The following is a 24,011-nucleotide window of genomic DNA, read 5'->3' as shown; positions in this document are numbered from 1 at the left end:
CTCCACAACTGGCAGTTCATTAGAGCATGGAACCGTGAGGATGCTGCCACCACCTCCTCTCCTTTTCCAAGGGCATGGAGTGATAGGAAAAGAGGGAATGGCTTCCCACTGCCAGAGGGCAGGGTTAGATGGGATGTTGGGAAGAAATTCTTCCCTGTGGGGTGGAGGGAGGCCCTGGCACAGGTTGCCCAGAGAAGCTGTGGCTGCCCCATCCCTGGGAGTGTTCCAGGCCAGGTTGGACAGGGCTTGGAGCAACCTGGGATAGTGGAAGGTGTCCCTGCCCATGGCAGGGGGTGGGACTGGATGAGCTTTAAGGTCCCTTCCAAGACAAATCTTTCTGGGATTCCATAATCCCATTATCATTTATAGAAAAGCTGATGGGAAGCATGAATGATGTGGAAAGGGATGTGGGGCAGAGGGAGGGGTGGTACAATTTGGGGGGCTGCACAGTAGCCCCCTTGAAAGGTTCTGTGCCCTCTTTGAGCTCCCAAGTAAAGCTCTCATCCCCCTGTCAGCTGTGATTTGTAACGGGACTCGTGGCATCTGTTTTTCATATGAGGGGTGGAATACAGGGATCTGTCTGCTCCTGCTGCCCAGAGCTATTCAGCTGGGCCGGCTCGCTGAAAAAAACGTTCCTGAAAGGCACTAATCACTGCGGGGGCGGAGGGAGGGAATGGATCCGCTGTCCCCGAGGGCTGGATGTGAAATGAGGGGCAGGAGGATGAGGAGGGGCTGGAACACACCTGAGTCCAGGTTCTGCTGCAGCCTCTGCCTGTGCAAGGGAGGAGGATCTGGAAAATGCACCACAGAATGTGCCCTTCCAGTGCCTAAAGGGACTCCAAGAGAGCTGGAGAGGGACTTGGAGGGCATGGAGTGACAGGACAAGGGGGAATGGCTTCCAACTGACTGAAGGCAGGGTTAGGTGGGATACTGGGAAGAAATTCTTCCCTGTGAGGGTGGGAAGGCCCTGGCACAGGTTGCCCAGAGAAGCTGTGGCTGCCCCATTCCTGAAAGTGTCCAAGGCCAGGTTGGACAGGGCTTGGAGCAACCTGGGATAGTGGAAGGTGTTTTGGAACAATATAAGCTTTAAGATCCTTTCCAACCCAAACCATTCTGGGATTCTGCGAAAATGAATCAGGAAATGCCAGTGTGGGCAAGCCAGAGCCTCAGAGGAGGGAGCACCATGTCCCCTGCCCTTGGATGTGCCATGGGCTAGTGCTGGGCGAGCAGGGACAAGGACATCCCAGGATATCAATTTGTTCTCTATCTGCACATGGCAGTGGTTTTGGGGAATCCCCCAGCCCAGAGGTTCCGGCCTTGGGTGGTGTCCCAGGTGAGGAACTCCCTGGGAAATCCAGGTGAGGTTTGCTCACTGTCAGCTTATTATCAGAGCTGGAGGATGAGATGAGGTTGTTCTCCAGGGCAGCTTCCAGCAAATTTCAGATCCCAACACCAGCACACCAGAGAACTCCTATCAAACCCAGCACAGACTGGCCTACTGGGAACACTTAAGAGCAGGAGGATTGTAGCTGGCACAGAAGCTGGAAGCAGCCTTAAAAAGAGGAATATCTGCCTCCAGCTGCCAAGGGGCACTGGGGTCAAGGGATGCTTCAAACCCTGGGACCTGCCAGGGACATCCCATGTGGAGTCAGGTCCCTGTGGCCAGCTCAGTGTCCCTCTATCTCCTGCTCCATCCCCTGCTTCCCCTTTGCTCCTGTCCCTTTTTTTGGAAAAGCCTGGAAAGCTTTGAATAGGGCAGAGCTGGATGTACCTGGATGTACAAAACAGAGTCCAAACAGCACCGAGGACCTTTTTCCACCCTTTCCCCCTGCTAGGAAACACCTTCAAATCCTATAAAAGCCACCAGAGAAGGACACTTGAGCATCATCTATAATTTTAACACAGTGGTCTAATTTTCCCAAACCAGCAGCTGATTTTCAGCAGCAAGGAATGCTCTAGAGGAAGCGATTTTATTTTCCCTTCCCTTGCTGGATTTCCTAGGATGCAGCCTTTGATCCAGACTCCTGATGTTATCAAGTAGGAAGCTGCAGCTCTTTGAAGTGGGCTTCACGTTGTGCTTAAAACCTTGGGGGGGTTTTAAACCTTTGGCACCGAGGATGGATCACCCCGACTCCATATCCAGGGGCTGTGGCTACCAAGGGATGTCCGAGGATCCCTCACACCCTGGATTGGGAGCAGAAGACACAGGATGACAGTTCACAGCCTTCTCAGGGAGATTTAATGCCTTAAGGAGCCCAGACTGTGGCCTGAGTAAGATTTGAGTGTCCTGCTGCTGTTTGGAACATCTGGCCTTGCTGCTGTGACCTGGGGCAGTGGAAACGGGTCATGTCCTGATTCCAGAGGAGCTGCCTGACGTTGGGATGATGTTTGCAGAGTTGTGCCTGTCTGGGTCATTGTAAAACTCCTTTCTGCTTTCGTTCTGTGGCTGCTTGTCCTAAATTTCACCTCAAAAAGGCACCCTCTTCTTTTGGAACTGTGGATCCATCTGGAAGCAGCAGCAGCAGCAAATGACTCCATAATGGGACCAGCCCCAAGCAGCCAGTGCTGGGATCCTGTACTGGATTAACTGGGATGTGGATGTGTTTGGTTCTGTTTACAAACAACTCCCACATCATTAATTAGTAGCACCCACGAGCCGTGGCTCACACAGTCACCTCTCCAGACATGAGGATAAATCAAGGTTGATTCATGCAACGCTTTAAGCTGGAGGAGGTTTGGAGGAGATAAATGGTCTGGATCCAGTCCCTGGCATGGTAGACCCACAGTTGAGTGAGTGATGGGTGCCCCAGACTTCCAGTGCATCCCTCACCATGGGCTATCACACCACAAGCAGCTCCTCATTTGCTTCCCACCAGCTCCATCAAAGGACGCTGTAATGAGCAGCTCCCAGGAGGGATGGCCAAGCAGTGGGCTTGATGCCCTGTGGAAGGAAGGGTCCACTCTGTAGGGTCACCCCAAACACCTGCTGAGGTTGATCTCCTGTGCCAAGGGTGGGTGATCCTGGCACCACTGCCTCGCTCATTGGGAAAATTCCCTCTTGGTTTCCTGATGGTATAAGGATGCTGAACATGTGCCCACACTGCATCTTCTTACTTCTAAACCCCAGATCTAAAGCTCCACATGTTTTTTCAGGCCAGAAAATCATTATTTTTCCTCTCACCACCAGCATCCTCAGCTTTACAGCAATGTCTGAGGCTGAACTTTTGTCCTGCAGACAGAGACGGCTTTAACTGTGCCCCATAAAGCAGCAAAGCTCTTCCCCCGAGGAAAGTTCATGAGGAAGATGGAAAATAGGCCCTTAATGCCCTAAGAATTTTCCTCTCTTCCCCCATCTTCCCTTCCACCAACTTTTAAGCTCATCCAAAAACTCCAGCCCTCTGCTCCTATACATTGAGGCAGGACCGGGACACTGCAGCTTTGCCAGCAGCACAGCATTTCCATTGAGTTCTAAGTGGAAGCAAATGGTTTAAAAGGAAATTAAATTTACAGCTCTATAAAAAAATGCATTTTATTGCTTTGCCTGTCCCTCGGTAGAGGCAGGCAGATAAAGGAATGCTTTGCATTTGTCTCTTGCCTCGGAGGCTGGAGGCAAAGAGGAGCTAACCCATGGATCACAGAATAGCCATGTGGATGGATTCGGCCCCTGTGCAAGTCAGTGGCAAAATCCTGGGAGAGGAATACTTGGAGGTGATGCTCAGGATGCTTCCTGCTCTTAAATGTTGGCTGGGAACACAGACGCAGCAACACCTGAGGGTTTATTTCTGGGGAAATATAGCCCCTCTCTTGGATTTATTAATTAATCTCTTCCCCATGGCATTGACTGGGGAGCTTAGAATAAATGGCAATAAAGTAGTGTCACTGGATATCTGTGGAAGTGTATAGGATTGGGAGGGGAGGAGGGGTCAGTGCCTTCATATTTGAAACAAGGAGGAACCAGGTTTGTCTATGGACATGCACTGGCTCAGCCACTGGATCCATCTGTGCCATGCCCAACTGAGCCAGGAAAAAACCATGGGACAGGGGAAGGTGACAGCCAGTGGGGAGCTCAGCACAGCATGACTCCTGGTGCAAATCCTCCAGGATTATAGGAGCATCCCTGGTTTGGATGTGGAGGGATGCAGGAGGAGCTGTCGAAGGCTCAGCTGAACTCAGTTTGCACCAGAAGCCCCAGCTTTGGGGTCACAGATCACCCTTATCCCCAGAATGATCCTTCCTGGGGCTGCCAGCTCAGAGGGGACCCACCAGGAGCAGCTGGGTGACATCTTTCTCCACTGACACCTCACCCAGGGCCCAGGATGGACCAAGGGATGCTGTGGCTGTGCCCGCTGAGGTGGGTAAAGGAGCTTTGCCTCTTCCAGCGCCGCCTGAGCTACAAAGCGAGTGTGTGGAGGCTCTTGGCCCTCCGGAGGAGGAACCTCCCCCGGCTCCAGCCCTCCCAGCTGTGTCAATAGAGGAGGAAGGAACAAAAGTGCTCTTTCTTCGCCTGTTGTTTTTGCAGAGGGGGACAAGCTGATGGCAGTCGCACTGTGACACTGCTGGGGACAGGCGTGTGTGGAGCTCTGCTGAGCCCTCCACAGCCTTCTGGGAAGGATTCAACAGTGGGGTGCATGGAAGGGATCCAGAGGGTCTGTTTATAATACATATATATGTGAGGTTTAGATGTAATTTTTATATATATGTGCATGAGAATTAAGTTACTGCATCCCTGCAAGTGTTCAAGGCCAAGATGGATGGGGCTCGGAGCAACCTGATCTAGTGGAAGGTGTCCCTGCCCATGGAATGAGATGAGCTTTAAGGTCCCTTCCAACCCAAACCCTTCCATGATTCTATGAAATACATATATATTTCCTTTTTCATGTTAGATCATTGCAGGAAGAAAGGTAGGGAAGGGGCTCTCTGGCCTGTCTGTGGATCCAGAGATTTTTTCCCAAGGAGCATCCTTGCTGTTGCCAGGGCCCGGGATAGTTGCACATCTGCTGGGACATCCTCCATGCCTGTCCACACAGCTCTCACTGTGTCCACGTTCCTGGCTGCATCCCAGCTCCCTACCATGTCCTCTCCATCCCTACCTCTGAACAACCTTCCCTGCAGACTCTGTGACACAGCCCAGGGTAGGAGGATGGAGGACATCATGGGGACAAGACCAGGCTCTGGCTGGTCCTCTTTCAGCCAGTGATCCTGCAGGAAGCTTCTGAAGAGCTTCACAAGTCATTAGCAGCTCTCCATGTTGGTACCTTGCTAGAGCATCACCCAGCGATGCCGCTGTTCATCCAGAGCATGCAGAGCCCAACAAGGCTTCAGAGCAGCAGCTCATCCCTGGAAAGCCTCCTCTGCCCTCCTTGTGCTGCAGACCCAGGAGCCTCCAAGCCAATCCCAGGTGCAAGAATATTGGCCACAGCTGCAGCCGCCCCTCAGCCTCTCTTCCTCCACGCTGGATCTCTGTGGAAGCCTCTCCAGACCTGATGTCAGCTGTGAAAACAAGAGGAGCTACTTCCCACGTGGTGCAGGGATGTGTCCGGCTCCTCCGGTGAAGCTCCTGCCACCGGCGCAGCACAGGGAGCAGAGGGGTCCCGGCAGTGGGAGAACTGGGAGGCTCAGCCTTGGCCATGGAGGATGTCCCAGCCCTGTTTGCCAACTGCCAAACATCATATCGGCTTCTGGGACTGAGGTGATGAAATGTGAGAGTTAAACCCCTGTGTCTGTTCATTTTAAAGGAGAGGCTTGGAGGACACCCCAGTCCTGGTGGGAACACAAGGCTCCTCCCATCTTCTTCCCCAAATCTGCTCCCACTTCCAGAACACTTTAAACCCCAAATGGGAATATTTTCATCCCTCCTTTTGGCACTGCTGCCATCCTGGAGCCATCCTGCAGGAGATCCCAGATGATGTTTGTGTTTTCCACCAGTCAGACTGACAACACCAGGGATGTGCTCCAGGTCTCCCCATACATCCCTTCTCCTGGTGCCATGGCTGGATAAATCCATGGAAGCTTCTTGCAGCTTCAGAGGCTGGTGAGCATCTCATGGGGGCTTTGCTCCAGCTTAAACCCAGGGATGTGGCAACGTCTGTGGGCAAGAGAAGGGGAACCAAGTTGGTTCTGCCCACAGCAATATGCACCTGCCTGTGTCCGACTGGGAACAACTGGGATTTTCCCTCTTGGACCCTCATTTTCTTCATAGACAGCAATGGGTTAAGTGGTGGCACCATTCCTGCTGGATGCTGTGGAATCCCTGATGCAATGCCAGTCCACGGCCGTGTACATCCATCACTTTTCCATGGGATGTCCAATGCTCTGAGGACGAGTCAGACAGTGAGGAGATAAAGCTGTTCTGATTCACACCTCGCTTCAGGAAGCAGCAGATTTATGTGCAGCGTTCACGGGGGCAACACAGTGTAAATCAGTGGCTCTCCTGTGTCCTCTCCATTGATGCTGCTGTTTCCTATGCATATATCCATTTTAATCTCTGGGCTGACAGGGGGAATCATTCCTGGCTGCTTGGGAGGCCCTTGGGCAGGAGAAGGGGAGTCCCAGAGAGAGGGGAACAATGTCTGTTGCTGGGAGAAAGCGTCTTGCATTGAGCAGTGACATAGAGGGTATGGATGCCCTGTTCCTGGAAGCATCCAGGGTCATGGCACCAGCGTTCAAGGAGTGTTTGGACAACGCCCTCAGGCACAGGGCAGGATGGTCGGGGTGTCCTGTGCAGGGCCAGGAGCTGGGCTCAGTGGTCCTTGTGAGTCCCTCCCAACTCGGGATATTCTATGGTTCTTTATTTTGGTGGCTTCTCCTCCAGCTGGATGCTCTGGATGCTCTTTCCACTGCTCTTGACCCAAGGGTGTGATGGGTCACCTTTGTGGTGACAATCCTCTTGTTCCCAGAGCTCTCCAACCACACATGGTGATACTCCAAGGATGCAGGAGCAGGGAGTGCCGTGGAGCTGCAATTCCTGGGTTTGCAGTGTGGCTCCTGATGCTCAGCTGGTTGTTGGCAGTTGGAGGCAGGGAGAGGAAAACAATACACAGTTGCCCTGCAATTAAACAGCCTCCTAATTGCAGCGCTACACGCGGCTCTTCCGCTGCTTTCTAAGTTTGGGGGCATAATTACAGCAGCAGGGCAAAGGCAGCATCTGCGTTCCCGCCGTGCCAAGCCCTGCCTTCCAGGGATTTTTGGATTTGACCGTATAAATCCTGGGCTGAAACCTGGCATGGGATGAAAAGGAAAAGCAACACCCAAGCTCTGCCTGGGCTCGGCCCCGGCGAGGCACAACGGGCAGAGCCCTCACAGCCTCTGCAGCCCCCGCCGTGTTCGCTGGCCTGGGCCCGGGGCAGCATTTGTTCCTCTTTATTTTGTGTTTTTGCAAAGCAGCTTTAAAAAAAAATAAAAAACAACCCAGTGAGGTCTTGCTCTGCTCAGTCATCACAACTCTCAGTTTAGAAACAGGAAGATTAAAGGGTGGCTCAGGGAGGGCAGGCTGGGTGTCAGGATGCTGGGATGTACTGGGACCAGACACAGGCATGAGGGAGTTGTTTTCTTGCTATGTCTCCATCTCCCTGGCTCAGCTCTTTTTTTGGGACAACCTAGTATGGCAACTCCATTTCCCTCTGGCGGATCCCAGCTTGTTATTGTAGGGTTGCTTGCACAGGGTGGTTTATTTGGGATCATCCTCCAGCATCCCAACACACCGGAGGGGCTCCAGCTGCTCTGGGGGGCAGGTGTGTGCCCGGAGGAGACGGGTACCATGGGCACAGCCATGGCAGGCAGCCACCCAGACCTATATTTAATGTTTTCCCTATTTTTTTACACCGTGGCTTTGAGGAATCCCGAGATAAATGCCACTTTCTGTGGTAAAAGGAGGATGTGTTGGAAGGCAGAGGAGAAGCTGAATCGCAGCCTGTGTTTTCAGTTGGATACGTGTCTCAGGTCCCAAATGTTTTCCATCACACAGGCGAGTTTGTGTGGGATCACCTGGGCAGGAAGTGATGGGGTAAAGCGATACCCCACGGGGTTCTCCAACACCCCCTTTCCCTAAACCCGATAGCAACCGACAGCTTTAATGGAATAAGCAGCCACTTTACGGCTGCTCCTTGCGCCATGTGTGAAAATTATTAGTTGCAACGTTTTGCTGGAAAACCAAGGAAAAGGAGCAGGGCAGATGAGAGATGCACGAAGTTATTCACTCCACAGCCTTATCCCAGTGCCGGCATGAATATCCCACATGGCTTTCACTACAAATATCTCCTGCCGGCTCCCAGAGCTTTAAATCTCCAGGTGAAGGGAAAAAAGGCCTCTTGGTCTGTGAATTCACTGTGAAAGTATGTGGGGTTTAGCAGTGTTGCATTAGCACTGGTCATTGCTAAATAGCTGAGGGAAATAAATCGTTTCCGGTGTCCACTGGATTAGGTATTGTCTGGGATGCTTTCTGAGGGCAGGAAAAATAATCCTGGGGTGAGTGTGGCCCATCAGACAGGGAGGTATGTCCCAACATCCTTCCCTCTCCTACCTGCATTGGAGTCCGGAAAGAAACCACTAACAAGTTGGTTTCACCCTTTTTTTTTTAATATGTCTTTTTTTTATTATTTCAATTATCACCATTTGGAAGAATTCACTTTTCCAGCCAGGATATAAAAATACCCATTTTTTCCAGACTTCCAGAGGGTTTTTCTTTTTCACTTCTCCTTCAGTGGCTGGGGATGAGGAAAACAATGAGACACACAGGGAAGCCTGGTGACACTGCCTGCCCCAGGCTGGGGTAAATAGTCAGATTCCCCCATTTCCATGCTTTCCAGCCCCTTTTCCCTTGCAGCATCCCTGACTTCTGGGATTCAGCCCTGGGAAGAGCAACTGCCTTGTTTCCTCAGACCTGGTGTCTCTGAGACAACATCTTAAAATCTCTCTGGTCTGCCTGAAAACCATATCCTGAAGCAGAAGGGAAATTCCCAATCTTTGCTTTGCATCCTTCAAGCACACCCTAAAGAGAAATGTCCTGGAGCAGTACCTGGACCAGCACAGCAGGAATGGGCTTGAACCCCGAGTGCTTTTCCACCTCATTCAGCATCAGCAAAAGGAAAATATGTACAGGATGCCATTCTTCAGCCCTCTGCTAATTTTTTTTGCCTGATGAAAGAAAAATATACCAGCTGAGGAAGGGGATTTTGTCGCTTGGAGTGTCTCTGGAGAAAACATTCCTTGGAGCAAACAGAGCCTAGACTTGTCTGGGCGATGAATATTGGCATTATTCAGCCTTGCTCGTGCAAGGATGGTGCTTGGAGAAACAGCAAAAAAGGGAAAAAAGCAGAAGAAATAGCACAGAGGGTTTTCTCCAGCTTGGTGTGGCCTGGCTCATGCCCTCTCCTGCCATGGCTGAGGCACAGGGATGTGTCCGTGTCCCCACATCTGCCACCCAGCAGCTGGACTGGCGGGAAGGGCTGGAAATCCACCAGCAAAATGCTTTCCATTACTGGCCCTTTGAAGTTTCAGGCATGTGCCGGACTCGTGTCTGGCACCTGCAAACAAACCTGACCCAGCACTGCCCAGCTTTGATGGTGGAGGGCAGCTGGAGGGAACCAGGCACCCGGGAGAGACGATGGAAAACACAGATGGATTTTAGTCCAGCTCCTCCTCACCCCACAAACCAGGGATGCACCAGCAGGGTGTGCGAATCCACCCTGTTTTTATATGACTGATGCTTTGGCACATCCACATGACGTTGGCAGGCAGAGGCAGCCAGGCTGGTCACCGCCCTGGCACTGCCCGGGGCTGGCAGCCACCCCGCTGCTCCCAGCTGGGGCTGATCCATGAATCCCTCCTGGCTGTGACCAGCATCTTCAGGCAGCGGCTGATTGAAGTTGTCCATGAATGTCTCTCTGTTCCCTGGACTTTTTATAGCTCCGTGCGTTTTTCTTGGCCCCGAGCGTTTCTGCTCCTGTTGAGAACAGAGAGCATCTCTCAGCGCCGGCGTCTGCAGCCAGCGGGGCCGGAGGGGGCTGCATCAGGACAGCTCGTTTTTTGGGATCCTGCTTCCCAAAACTCAGTGTTCCCCCCTGTGCCTGTGCTCTGGCACTGAGGCAGCCAGTGGGTTTTGTAGCCCAGACATGACAGAGCTCATGGACTGTCCTGGTGTTGCTGACCCTGAGCGTTCATCCCTTTCCTAAACCCTCCATCCTGCGCTGCTTTTTCCTGCGTGGCACATCCCTCCTGCCTTCCAAGAGCCAAGAATTCTGGGGCAACACTGTGCAAAGTGGTGGAGTTAATGTCAAACTGCTTCAGACAGCAGCTCCAGCTGGAGGAAGCCAAACTGGGTGGTTCTCCATCAAAATCACAACAGACCCACCCCTGTCTCCCATGGGTGCAGCTCCCCATGGTGATGTGGTACCCTCGGGTGCATCCCAGCTCCACAGGTGGGAGAGGGAGCCTAAAGGAGGGGAAATCCAAAATTCTCAAGCTGTCTTTCCTGCTCTCTGGGATGTGATTCCCTCCTTGCAGTGGCTCCACTTCCCCATAAGCCATCTGCATCCCCTTTAGAGTGGGAACAGCACAGGCCAGGCAATGGGGAAATGCTCAGGAGCAGAAATAAGCAGGGATCTGCTCCCACTGGATTTTCTTTGGCAGGAGAAATCACTTGTGGAAAGGAGTAAATAGTCACTAAATTAAAGGGAATGGTTTTAAAATCCTCTCTTGTTGGGGGGTGGTGGGATCCCTGCTCTCTGGCAGCGATGGGAAGGGTTGTGGCTGTTGGGATTTTGCAGCAGTGTCTGCACTGTAGCTGCAGGTCACAGGCAGCCAAGGATGGCTCTGGCATCACTCCAGAGACTAGCAGGGATTTAGCAGGGATATTGTCAGTGCACGGGGGACCTGGATGAGAGGGGATACCACAGCATTGCAGCTGGAGGTCTGGCATATTGGGAAGGTCAGGGAGAAGGACAGTGCACACCATGTTCACATCTGGGCTGCACAGCCCTCTGATCCCACTTAACCTGTGATGTGTCCCCTCCTCGGACATCTGGCCATGGCTATGTGATCCCAACTTGCTGTTTGAAGTCCCCCAAGGCATCCACAGAAGTGCCCTGGCTCCTCAGGGCAGATGGCACCTGGAGCAGGAGCATCCCATCACTTCCAGAGGGACACAGACAGCACCCCTGGGTCACCTCAGCCACCACCCCACCAGGGAACCCCCAAACCTGCCTGTCCCCAGTGCCAGAATGGGGCACCTCCCAGCCCAAATTTGCACTTAGCTCAACATTTCCTTTGCTTCCCACAAGCCAAGGGGCTTTGTAGGGGCAGCCTGGGTTAAATCCAGCCTGGCAGGGGACATGGGCTGGGGGCTGTGCAGTCTGTGGGGTTTTCCAGCAAAGCCCTGCATGGGGCTGCTCCCCACTGTGCTCAGGGTGTAATCAGATCTGTTCCCCACCAAGTGATCATTTGTACTCAGAGCATTTTTGGAATGTTTTGCATTTGGGAGACACACGAGGAATGTCTGCTGGGGAGGGCAAACAGCCTGGGAACCAGAGGGCACGGGAGCCCCTTCTCCAGGGCTGTCCCTGCGTCAAACCTGGTGCAAAAGACATTCTTCTGGTGAAAAGAGAAACCACTGCTTCTTCCAGCACCTTCCCATTGGGATTGACATTCCACCAAGCATCTCCTGACCTCTGAAATTGCATCCAAACATTATTTGGGAGCAGCAACCCTGAGTGTCCCCATCCCCATCCTCCTCCTCCCTGAACCCCTTGTCCAAAGTTGGCACCGCGCCGGGTGGCTCCTTGCAGACACCTTTGCTTCCCTCTGCAGGAAATCTCCATAAATTACAAGTTGGCCTCTATGAATCCTGTTATCCCAAAAACTAGACCCCATCAGGGCTGGAACTGCTGCAGGGGGGGGCACCAAGTTCATGTCTGCACAACGTGGTCTGCCAGAGCCACCGGCTACTTTTATCTCCATCACTTGACTATTATAGTTAATCAGGAAAGGGGGATATTATATTTTTATTTTAAATCCACTTTTCTTTTATATAGAGCAAATTATAATCACTTTTAATTGAAAAAAAAAGCTGATAATATTCTGAACCAAATTTCTGGAAGAGAATAATTAACAGTGCAATAAATCCCCAAAGGAAATGCTCATTAATCTTGTCTTTCAGAAGCAAATTTCAGAAGAGAACTGATTTAAAACATTGCTAATAATTATAGGAAAGTTGACAGCTTAAAAGCCCCCAAATCTAGCAGCAGTCTCCTCCTATCAGATCCTGTGGGAACTAGTTCAGGCTGGACGGGAGCATTTCTGCTTTCTGGGCTGTAGCAGCTGGTGCAGGTCGGGTACCACCAGGGATAGGTGGGAGTCCCTGGAATGGGGATGGATGGGTTATGGTGGGTGAGGGGTCTGGGTCAGCAGGGTTGGGCTCTGGATGTGGGTCATCCTGAGATTCTGGGGTGACACAATCATCTGAACCAGGTTGGTGGGTTTGCTCAGAGCAGCGGTGCTGGGGCTGCTGGTTGGTGCCATCCATGGTCCTTGTGCTTCCTGTGATCCTTTTGCTTCCCGTGATCCTTGTGCTGCCCATGGTCCTTGTCCTTTCCATGGTCCTTGTGCCACCTGTGGTGTATCTGAGCCCCCAGGTGAGATGCTCCTCTCTCTGTTGGTCAAATCCTGGCTGTGTGGGGGTCTCTGGACTAGTGTCTCCTTTCAGCTGGAGCAGTTTGGGAAGGAATACCAGGATTTCACTGCTCTTGCAAAGATCAGCCTCCACCAGGGAGCTAGAGGTCTGTCTGTCTGTCTGTCTGCTGGGGCTGAGCAAGACCAGTATCCCCAGAGATCAGTCATCAGCAGGATGAGACCCCAGGGAAGTGACCTTCCTTGGTCCCTCTCCTAGGCTGCAGGCTCCCAGCTACCCAATGCATGAGGGCTGGGTTTGACCCCAGTTGAAGTCTGTGACTGTTTAATTGCATCAAGCCAATTAATTCACTCAGTGATGTGCTCTCTGTGTGTGTGCCCCAAGGCAGACCTGCCCCCCCATTCCTGAGCAGCCACTCCAAAGGGAGAGGAGGAAGATGCCAAAAGGAGAAGGAGCTGAATGAGGCTTGGGTGAAGATGCTGGGGATGTGCTCGATGCGCTCATTGCTCTCGAGTTTCCTGTCCCCGTTTGACCAGGGCTAGGAGCAGGAGAGGGGGGGAAGGCAGCTTGGAGCAGACCCAGGCTCTGCCGGGAGGAAGGAAACGTGATATTGGCCTGGGAATGGTGTCATTACCTTGGCTGTTTTGCTTTTTTCTTCCTTTTCGGGGGGGGGTCACGGAAGGCCAGGAGGGAAATGCGAAGCGGGGCCCTATCCCAGGAGAGTGGGGTGAGGGGGATATGGTGTCACAGGACACGGGTGTGCCGTGCCCTGGTGATGCCTGGGGGGTCAGCCAGGGATGTGGATGGTTGTGGTGTTGCCTCGGAGCTCCCCTTCCTCCAAATCCTTCCTTTATCCACATCCCCAGCAGCACAGAATAATTCCTCTCCTTTTTCCACCAGTTTCCCTTCAGCCTTCCATGCAGAGAGATGTCAGGGGACAAATTTTCCTTAAATTCAAGACAGAAATGAGGAAGAGTGAGACAAATCCTGCCTTTTGGCTTATGCAAATTCCCTCCGTGATGACGAGTGTGCCCAGGTCACACAGACCTGGGCGATGGGGAGATTTCACCACAGCAATATTTGATCCCTCTCCAAGGCCCAGTGAAAGGGAGCACTTAATCCCCCAGTTCATTTCAGTTCTGTGCCTTAAAATACCACACAATGTGATCTCGGAGACAGGGCCTAGGCACACTCGGGCACGATGCCCTTCTCCAAACAAGCAGGACAGCAGCCAAATTTTAGGGGAAGCTTAAGCAGAGGATGTGGTGCATCCTGCTCTGTCTGTGTACCATGGGATCTGGGCTGGTCACACATAGGGTGATGTGGGATGGGCTGGAGTCCAGAGCCCTTTTCCTTCCCCAGCACCCTGTGGGACACCCACCCTTCCAGTCTTGTCACAGAATTGTGGAATGGTTTGGGTTAGAAGGGCCTTAAAGCTCATATTGTTCCTCCCCCTGCCATGTGGAAGGAACCTTCCACTAACCCAGGTTGCTCTAAAACCTGGCCTTGAGCACTTCCAGGGATGGGGCAACCACAACTTCTTACCACAAGGGCCTTACCACTCTCACAGGGAAGAATTTCTCCATGACATCCAATCTAAACCTACTCTCTGTCAGTTGAAAGCCATTCTCCCTTGTCCTGTCACTCCAGCCTCTGTAAAACCTCTGTCATCCCTCAAACTGGTGTCTAAGGAGTTCATGTTGATTTTTTGATATTTATTGCTGTGCTGCTTTGCCCTGGTACCACCTACCCCAAGCAGGTGCTGCCACCTCAGCGTGGCACCCCAGGGGTGCCCTCCTGCCTGCTCTTTGTCATCCAGAACCATCATTTCCATCAGGCAGCTGCTCTGCCCCTTGTTGCCCCACATGCCTTTTATCTGCTTTCTGTTAAATGATCTCAGATATGTGATGTGATGTGATGTGATAAAGACAAACAAACACCCGTTCAATTTAGTTCACCCTAATGCCAGCCTTTACTTTTACCCAAGTAATTAAGATTAATGCAGTTGATAATTTAGGAAGTATTCTTAAATGTACCCTTCTGGCAGCATCTAACATGTAATTTTACCTTAGAAGATTTATCGGACCACTTAGGTAACAGATAGTTCCTTAGCAAACAGCAGCATTGTCTTAGTTCAGCAAGACACAAATGTCCGTTAAGGAGGGCGGGCCAGAAAAGAAGAGCCAACCTCCTCCCTCTACGTTATTACAACTTTGAAATCAAGAGGCTTCAGGTGAAAGGTGTGGAAAAGGAAAATAACAGCTCTTTATTGACAAATACGAATAAACAACAACGGTGCAACCTAAACTTTCAAAAAACAAAGTCCTCATTCCCCAGGTGGCAAACCAGGGGGGCCAAGGGCAGGCTGTCCCAGGGGACAACACGTGCTCACAGCCCTGTGAGTGATGGGGACTTAGCAGACAACAATGAAAGGGTTTTTTTCCCCGCTGGTCCCAGGGCTGTGGTGCAGTCCTCGGGCCAGGCAGCTGCTGAGGGAATCATAGAATCAGCCGGGTTGGAAAGGGCCTCTGAGATCATCAAGTCCAACCCTTGATCCACTACCCCCATGGTTACTAGACCATGGCACTAAGTGCCACATCCAGTCTCATCTTAAAAACCTCCAGGGACGGGAGAATCCACCACCTCCCTGGGCAGTCCATTCCAATGTCTGATTACCCTCTCTGTAAAGAATTTGTTCCTAATATCTAATCTAAACCTCCCCTGGCAGAGCTTAAGACCATGCCCTCTTGTCTTACTGATAGCTGCCTAGGAGAAGAGACAACCCCAACCTGGCTACAACCTCCTGTCAGGTAGTTGTTGAGAATGATGAGGTCTCCCTTGAGCCTTCTCTTCTTCAGGCTAAACAACCCCAGCTCCCTCAGCCTCTTCTCATAGGACTTGTGTTCAAGTCCCTTCACCATCCTTGCTGCTCTTCCCTGGACCTGCTCCAGCACCTCAATATCCTTCATGAACTGAGGGGCCCAGAGCTGGACACAGCACTCCAGGTACGGCCTCACCAGCACTGAGAACAGGGGCACAATCACTTCCCTACTCCTGCTGGCCACACTGTTCCTGATACAGGCCAGGATGCCCACCTGGGCACACTCTGGCTCATGTTCAGGCTCCTGTTGATCCAAACTCCCAGGTCCTTTTCTGCCCAGCTGCTCTTCAGCCACTCTGGCCACAACAACCCCCTGCAGCACTACAGGCTAGGGACAAAGTGCAGGACCTGGCACTTGGCCTTGTTGAACCTCATCAGGATGCTCTGATGATGCAGCCCCATGGCCCGGGGCAGAACACCTCGCTCTGACACCGTCGGGGGCTGTCCCAGTCGTTCCTCCACGGCGGTGCCAGGTGGGGAAGAAAAAAACTTCTCCTCAGGGAAAATAGGTAGGCAGCCGAAACCGAGGGTGGCTGTCACTCTGTCGGTCGGTAGACAGCAAGTCCGACAGACAAAAAGAGGGGCCAAAGTGTGGCACTGACTGGTTTTATAGAGAAGCCTCCCCCACTCCCGAGCTGCTCTGCATCAGACCCTACTCCTTCCCCCTTCCCTCCTCTCCCCACCCCAAAAAAATGGATGGAGAGAGGGGAGAAGGGGTGGGAGAGGAGGGGGGGCTCTCATTATAGGTGCACACTGTCCAGTAATGGATATTGGGAAAAAATTACAACATCTCTTTTCAAACCTATAGCAAAAATTTAGAAGGAAAATGAAAGATTAATATTTCTTAAATAAACGTCAAAATAAGTCAGTCTTTATTACAGCCCTACAAAGATGGTGCTGTCAGCCCCAGCCCCTCTGCTGATTCCCTGAGGAGATTAAACCTGCCACAGTCTCGGGCTCGGGAGCTCTCAGATGTCCAATGCCTCTGGATTTTTAGGGATGCTTTGAAGGGCTTTGCTCCTGGTGCCAAAACACACCAGAACCAGTCCTGCCCCTTCTGTGGGGGAAAGGTTGGGAGCTGCCCCTGACACGGCAGCATCTCCGGGAACAGGAGGATGCAGGTCCTGTCTCTGCCATCGCTGCCCAGTTGAGGATGTGTGGATCCAACCCAGATTTCCCTGGTGTGGCTGCAGCCTGGCAGCTCCTGGCCCTGCTTGGCACATCCCGGCTGCCTTTCCTGCTCCGTGATGAGCGAGAAGCTGAGCTAACCCACCAGGCCCACCTGTACCACTTAGGGACCTGTCCCCCTTCCTTCTCCTCCTCCATGATTTTGCATTATAAACCCAGGAACGATTAGGACTGTTTGAAAAATCTGGATCCCCAGTGAAAGCTGGATTCTCACCAGTTTGGAAATTTGAAGCTGTTCAGATCCAGAAAATTAATTTTGGATCATTGTGAGCAAGAAACAAACTTTCTGAGTAATCTTCCAACTTCTCCTCGGGCCAGAAAAATCTGCTGGAAATCACTTCTTGCCCCAACACAGCCAGACCAGGACATCCAGGACTGTGTCCATGTGTCCCTGTGTATGTGCATCCTCAGAATTTTTCACAGCTCCTCTTACAAGGTCCTTTTCAAGCTCTCAGTACCAAGACTCAGGTCCTTCCCACTGTGGTTTCTGTCCAAGGGATGCTCCAGCCTCCCTCAGCCACCTCCCAGCTTCTCTGTCCATCCCAAACCTGACCCTCTGGTCCTGAGCAGCCGCAGTCCCTTATCCCATCTCAGCTTCAGGAACAAGCAGGGACCAGGGCTGGCAGGGCAGGTGGGTATCACTTCCCTCTGGATGTGATGCTCCCTCCTGCTGCATCCTGTCCAGACAGGAACCAGATCCCTCATCCCTCTGTTCTCTTTATTTCACCGGGAAATGGGTTAATGTCTGAAGAGGGTTTGATGTGTCTGGATGTGATCCATGTTCCCTTTGGGAGCAATGAATGTGAGTGAACTCCAGGATGGGCCTGGGTCTGGCAGGGAGGTAACAGCAATCCCTTAGAATCCCTATCTTTATCCAAACATGGGAATAAACTCCTATCTGAGGGGCATGGAAGCTTGGGAATGACATGGTGAGGAGTGCAAGGTCAGGCCTGGCTGGCAGCAGGTTGGCAGCTACCACATGCCCTGGCATGCCCAGCGCTGTGGTTTGGGCTTTGGCCGTCCTCAGTCTCCCCTTCCTCCTCTTCCTCCTCCTGCTCCACCGTGTGCTGCCTTTTAGGGCCGTATCCTGACCATGATTACAGTGAGGTGTCTGGTCTGCAGGACCCCAGTGGGTGGAGGCAGTGTCCAGGATGCAGGGATGGAGCTGGGATGCAGAAGAGAGGGAGATGGAACCCCATCTGCATCCAGTTTCCTTACTCCCACAGCACCTATTTGAAGTCACCCACCCACGGGGACCCAGCTGGGGTGGCCCTGATGGGGCGTTTTGGGGTGGAAACCCCTCCTTTTGGCTCCTGATGCTCCCCACACGCCTCTGTGCTGCAGCCAAGCCAAGCACAGATTCCTGACATATTTTTCTCTTTCCTTTGCAGCCAAGAAATTCATATTTCATGGGAGGTGAAAGTGAGTCCCGGCAGTAGCTGAGCAGTGGAGGGTGCCAAGGTACGGGCCAGCTCACAGCACAGACTGGGATGCTATTTTTGGGAGCCAGACACTCTCTTTCTCATCCCAAACAGGCTTCAGGGATGTTCCCAGCTGCAGGGATGCTCAGGGACCTTCCTGGCTGCTTTTCTGGCCCTGCAGCAGCGCAGCAGGGTTTTGAGAAGGGCCAGCTCCCAGCTCCAGCTGAAGCTGTATGATTTCAATCCTTCAAGCAGGAGTTAGAAGTCCCTTTTTGGGGACAAAAACCCAAAGCATGCTCAGAGTCACCCTTGTGTGGGGGCAGTGAAAGCCTGTAGAGCTGGTGGGAGTATTCTCTGTGGGACCTCCACATAGAATACCAGAATGGTTTGGGTTAGAAGGGGCCTTAAAACTCATATTGTTCCACCCTGCCATGGGCAGGGACACCTTCCACTATCCCAGGTTGCTCCAAGCCCTGTCCAACCTGGCCTTGGACACTTTCAGGGATGGGGCAGCCACAGCTTCTCTGGGCAACCTGTGCCAGGGCCTCACCACCCTCACAGGGAAGAATTTCTCCATGATATCCAATCTAAACCTACTCTCTGTCAGTTTAAAGCCATTCTCCCTTGTCCTGTCACTCCAGCCTCTGTAAAACCTCTGTCATCCCTCAAACTGGTGTCTAAGGAGTTCATGTTGATTTTTTGATATTTATTCTGTGCTGCTTTGCCCTGGTACCACCTACCCCAAGCAGGTGCTGCCACCTCAGGGACCCCAGGGGTGCCCTCCTGCCTGCTCTTTGTCATCCAGAACCATCATTTCCATCAGGCAGCTGCTCTGCCCCTCGCTGCCCCACATGCCTTTTATCTGCTTTCTGTTAAATGATCTCAAATATGTGATGTGATAAAGACAAACAAACACCCGTTCAATTTAGTTCACCCTAATGCCAGACTCTACTTTTACCCAAGTAATTAAGATTAATGCAGTTGATAATTTAGGAAGTATTCTTAAATGTACCCTTCTGGCAGCATCTAACATGTAATTTTACCTTAGAAGATTTATCGGACCACTTAGGTAACAGATAGTTCCTTAGCAAACAGGAGCATTTAGAAAGAAAATGAAAGATTAATATTTCTTGAATAAACATCAAAATAAGTCAGTCTTTATTACAGCCCTACAAAGATGGTGCTGTCAGCCCCAGCCCCTCTGCTGATTCCCTGAGGAGATTAAACCTGCTGCAGTCCCAGGCTCGGGAGGTCTCAGATGTCCAATGTCTCTGGATTTTTAGGGATGCTTTGAAGGGCTTTGCTCTTGGTGCCAAAACACACCAGAACCAGTCCTGCCCCTTCTGTGGGGGGAAGGTTGGGAGCTGCCCCTGACCTGGCAGCATCTCCGGGAACAGGAGGATGCAGGTCCTGTCTCTGCCGTCGCTGCCCAGTTGAGGATGTGTGGATCCAACCCAGATTTCCCTGGTGTGGCTGCAGCCTGGCAGCTCCTGGCTCTGCTTGGCACATCCTGGCTGCCTTTCCTGCTCCGTGATGAGCGAGAAGCTGAGCTAACCCTTGGGACAGCCCCTCTGTTCCTATCACCAGCCATCTTATTTCCTTTGGAAAACACTTGGATGCTGTTGGACGGGGGTGGGACCAGAGCGAGTGTCTGTACTGACACCCAGCTCTGCAACTACCCAGCTAGGAATTATGGGATTTGCTTTGCCAGGTCACCCTGATCCATCCGTCCTTTTTCACAGCAATATGGGATTGGGATGACCTCCAGGTGGGGCTGGGATGTATCCCGTGTCTCCTCCTCTCCTGCCATCCCAGTGACCTCCGGACTGGAGCCTACCGTCTGGCAGTGGGAAGCCATTCCCTCTTGTCCTGTCACTCCAGGCCCTTGTCCAAAGTCCCTTTCCAGCTCTTCTGGAGCCTCTTTAGGGACTGGAATGTTGCCCCCACCCATCTCCCTCCCACCAGCAGCAGTGAAGGTCATTTGCCTGGGTGATGCCACCCAGTTGGCATCTTGATTTTTTTTCCAGCCACCCACTCCCATGCCTTTCCCTGATCTCTGAGCTGAACTGCAGTGTTGCTGACTGCGATACCCACCTGGAGGGCAGCAGCCTCCTGGAGTCACAGAATATCCTGAGTTGGAAGGCACCCACAGGGATCATCAGTCCAACTCCTGGCCTTGCACAGGACACCCCAACAGTCCCACCCTGTCCCTGAGAGCATTGTCCAAACACACCGTGAGCTCTGGCAGCCTTAGGGCCTGGGGAGCCTTTTCCAATGGTGACCACCCTCTGGGGGAAAAACCTTTTCCTAATGTCCAGCCTAAAGTTCCCCTGACACAGCTCCAGCTGTTCCCTCGGGTCCTGTCGGAGAGACAACCATCCTGGATGGTTGTTTATTCACCTTGCAGGAGCAGCCTGGGAGCTCTCCCATATCAAACCCGACTGGAGTCCCTCACCCCCATCCCTGCACATCTCCCAGCCCCATCAGGGCTGGACTGGGCACTGTCCAGGGTACAGGCAGGAACAGTCCCTGCCTGGTTAATCTGGGCAGCCGATACAGGGAGCGATAGGCGAGGGGAGCGTTATCGGCTGATTTACAGATGGAGGCTGAGTCACCACGAGTAACCGACTTCCCAAGGTCAGGCAGGGGAGAGGCCGAGCCAAGCACCGAACACGGCTCTCCAAGTCCCCCAGCAAGGCCATCTCCCCTCTCCCTGCCATGGGAAGGAGTTATTCCTTCTGCCAGGGCAGGGGCTGGACCTGCCTCTCCTTTGCTTCAGCAGCTGATGATGTTTCCTTGTTGGATGTTTGGCTTTTTCCTGTTCTCGCAAGCATTTTGTTCCCTTGCCAACGTTTCCACCAGAGCGTGGTTTCACCGTGGGGAGATGCTTCCCCTGCTTCTGCCTTGCTTGTGGTGGGGACCTGGTGGTCCCTTCTTCATGGTGTGGTCCCCATATGGTGTCCCAGATGAGCTGCTGGTGGGATTCACAGCTCTTATGGGAAGGAGTTTCTATCTATGGCAGTGATGTGGCCTCACAGGATTTGTGTCTGCAGGAACAAGTGCCAAGGGATTGGGAAGCTCTAAGGTGCTCAGGGAGCATGGGCAGCCCCAGAGGACCCTCATCTCTGCCTCTTGGGCACAACCAGCTCTGGAGGAGTGAGGAGCGGAGCCGCTTGGCTCCGGGTGCCAGGGAGCCAGGGCGGTGAATCACAACCTGTCTGGCATGTTGGGGCTCCTGGCAGGATGGGACCTGCCCCATGGAACAGCAGGCAGGGCTCTGCAGTGCCAGCCAGGCTTCTGCTGTCACTGCTCGGCTTGTCCCCATGTCCCTGAGCCACAGAAAGGCTGCAGGAGGCTGGAGGTGGCCCCATGTCAGCCTTGGTGTGGGAGGATGCTCCAAGGAGAGGTGAAAGGGCTGAGCCCCCAGCAGGGCATACAAATGCAGGTGGGGATTGCTCTCCCTGTGGACAGGCAGCCTGGCAATAAATATCACATGAGTTTTTAAAAGCAAAACTTCCTTTGCTCCCATTCCATCCCTTTCCAGCTCCTCTTCCAGGATCTGAAATGTAAAAATCCAAGAAGTGATGCCAGTGGTGACCCAGAGAGGAACCTGGTCCTGGGTGCCAACTGAGGCCTATAAAAAAATAGATGAAATAGTCCTCATTTTAATTTTTTTTGTGGGTTTCCCATCCCACAAGGGGTAAACTGTGCTTGGGCTGGATCCATAAACCCTCAGGTGGTGGATGCAGGAGCTGCCTGGGGAATATCACTTTAAATCAACACACCCAGCCCTCCCTATCGAAGGCCCCATCGGAGCCGCACCAAGACGCCCTGGATTTCTGTGCCACGCTGCTCCCAGAGCTGCTGTGCCACCTCAGAGTGATGCCTCATGGCCACAGCCAGCAGGAGGGACTCACTGTGCAGGAGTGGGGATCCTCAAACCCCAGCACGAGGTTTTTGGCATCAGGGTTTTTGGGGAACAAATCCTAACTTTACACCTTGCCCTTTTATGTATGTGCCACGTGTGATTTTCATGGGATAAATTCGTGCCCATTTCTTGCCACCACCACCAGGACATGGATCCTTCGCAGCAGTAGGGCAGTCCTGCATGCCACCAGCTCTGCTGTCCCCATCTCCATGACTCAGCCAGTGCAGGAGCAGGATGTTTATGTCTCCTGGCACTCAGGTCCAGCCCCTCCAGCCCTGGCCATGCAAATCCTGCAGCTTTACAGCCACACCAACGAGCCTTTCCTCAAAAAAAAAAAAAAAAAAAAAAAAAAACCCCACAAAAAAAAAACACAACCGAAAAACAAAAAAAGGCTCCTTTATGTGGCTGAAAAGCCCGACTGTGATAATGTAGCAAGCGCTGGCCTTGGATATTTTATCTTGGCAAGGAGCCTTTGCAAATTTAAACAGCAGCAAACAGGCTTTGGAGTTGTGGCTGGCGAGGCATAAGTGGGGCATTGTTTTGCAAGCAGAGCCATTGCGTGCCAAAGGGCCGCGTGTGAGCTTTGGCCGGGGAGCCGGCACGATAGGAGCCGGCCCTATCAGCCCCGGATCCATTTCACTTAGCAGGGTGTGAAATTGGGGAGGAATTCAAGCCTGGTTGCTGGAATGAGAGAGGAGACCCCCGGGAACGTTGCTGTCTCCTCCCTGCAAGGTCTGGCAGCATCCTTGAAGGAGTGCTGGGGCTGCAGCCACAACTCTGCCACCTCTATATGTATTAATATTGTTACTAATGCAGCATTGTGGGGTGCTGGGTGCTCATCCTGACTGCTCACAGCAGAGCTTCAGATGGGAATGGAGAGGCAAGCCAGGCACGCTGTGGAGACCCCTGGCTGATGCAGAATGCTCTTCTTTTCCTGCAGAAATTCTCCTCTGCTCAGGTCACTGCTGGGCAGGGTGGCCAGGATGAGTGGACCAAGTAGGGCTGGGAGAGGTGAGAATTGCACCCAGGAGGAGATTAATAAGCTGAATTTCCTGCTCCTCACCCCCTCCCAGCAGTATGGTGCCTTGACCCACTGAGACAGACAGTAAAGAAGGATTTCTAGTGAGAGAGGAGAAATAAACCCTCACTGTTTCCAATAAACTTTAAAAAAAAAAGACTCTTTGGAAACAGGGCTTTACCCTTCTTTTCAATATAACCTTTTTAATATAAAATCCTGGTGGTGCCTTTTAAAAGGCTGTGCTTGACTTGTGCTTCATGTCTAACTCCTTGAGGTCTGGGGTTGTAAAATCAGCTGGTAAATTTGGGACTCAGTTTTTATGCTTTTGCCTCCTTAACAGTGTCTAAAATTTCCAGGGCAATTTGTAGGGGATGGTTAAGTTAAGGCAGAGGCAGCAGAAGCTTGAAACATTTCTCCAGGGATTTCAAAGAAATGGTTTGGTGGAGAGGCAGCAAAGAAATGCACCAGGTGGGGAAAGTGGTGGAGCAAAAGCCTTTTTTCCCATTATCCCTCCAGCTGCGGTGACATGGGGACATGGGAACATGAGGACACAGGCACACAGGGACACGGGCACACGGGGACATGGGGACAGAACCCTTCCCAGCTGCCTCTCCCAGCCCATCCCGACAGCCCTTCCCACTAATCCGTAGGTGGAGCTCTTCTGTCATCTTTTTCTGCTTATGTTGCTAAGAAGTAACCCAGAAATAGCTTTCCCGGGAGGAAAAAAGTGCTTCCTCAGCAGCTTTTGCCAGAGGTGAACTGCTCAAAGCATCCTTTGAAGAGCCCAAAGCTGGAGGGCTTTGCCCCGGAGCTGTTAGGGGGGGTTGTGCTGTCCCTTCCTCCATCTACTTTCGCACCACAGTGCCAAGAAAAGGGGCTAAAATCTCTCCTGTCCTTACACTGGTCCCCTCCCTGATTGACATCCACCCTCCTCTCTTCTCTCCTCTCCTCTC

General features: G+C 52.4%; 1 protein-coding gene across 1 annotated transcript in view; it reads left to right on the top strand.

Annotated features, from left to right (window-relative positions):
* The window catches only part of ZNF469 (zinc finger protein 469), a 66,987-nt gene that overhangs the window by 28,406 nt on the left and 14,570 nt on the right, over positions 1-24,011 (top strand). The window contains 1 exon segment of the mRNA XM_050311698.1: positions 18,083-18,152. The gene's annotated coding sequence lies outside the window, so the exon portion shown is untranslated.

Source organism: Myiozetetes cayanensis, unplaced genomic scaffold, assembly GCF_022539395.1.
Source record: "Myiozetetes cayanensis isolate MyiCay16 unplaced genomic scaffold, myiCay2020 scf16, whole genome shotgun sequence".
Lineage (NCBI taxonomy): Eukaryota > Metazoa > Chordata > Aves > Passeriformes > Tyrannidae > Myiozetetes > Myiozetetes cayanensis.
This window is presented reverse-complemented; position numbering and strand designations above follow the sequence as displayed.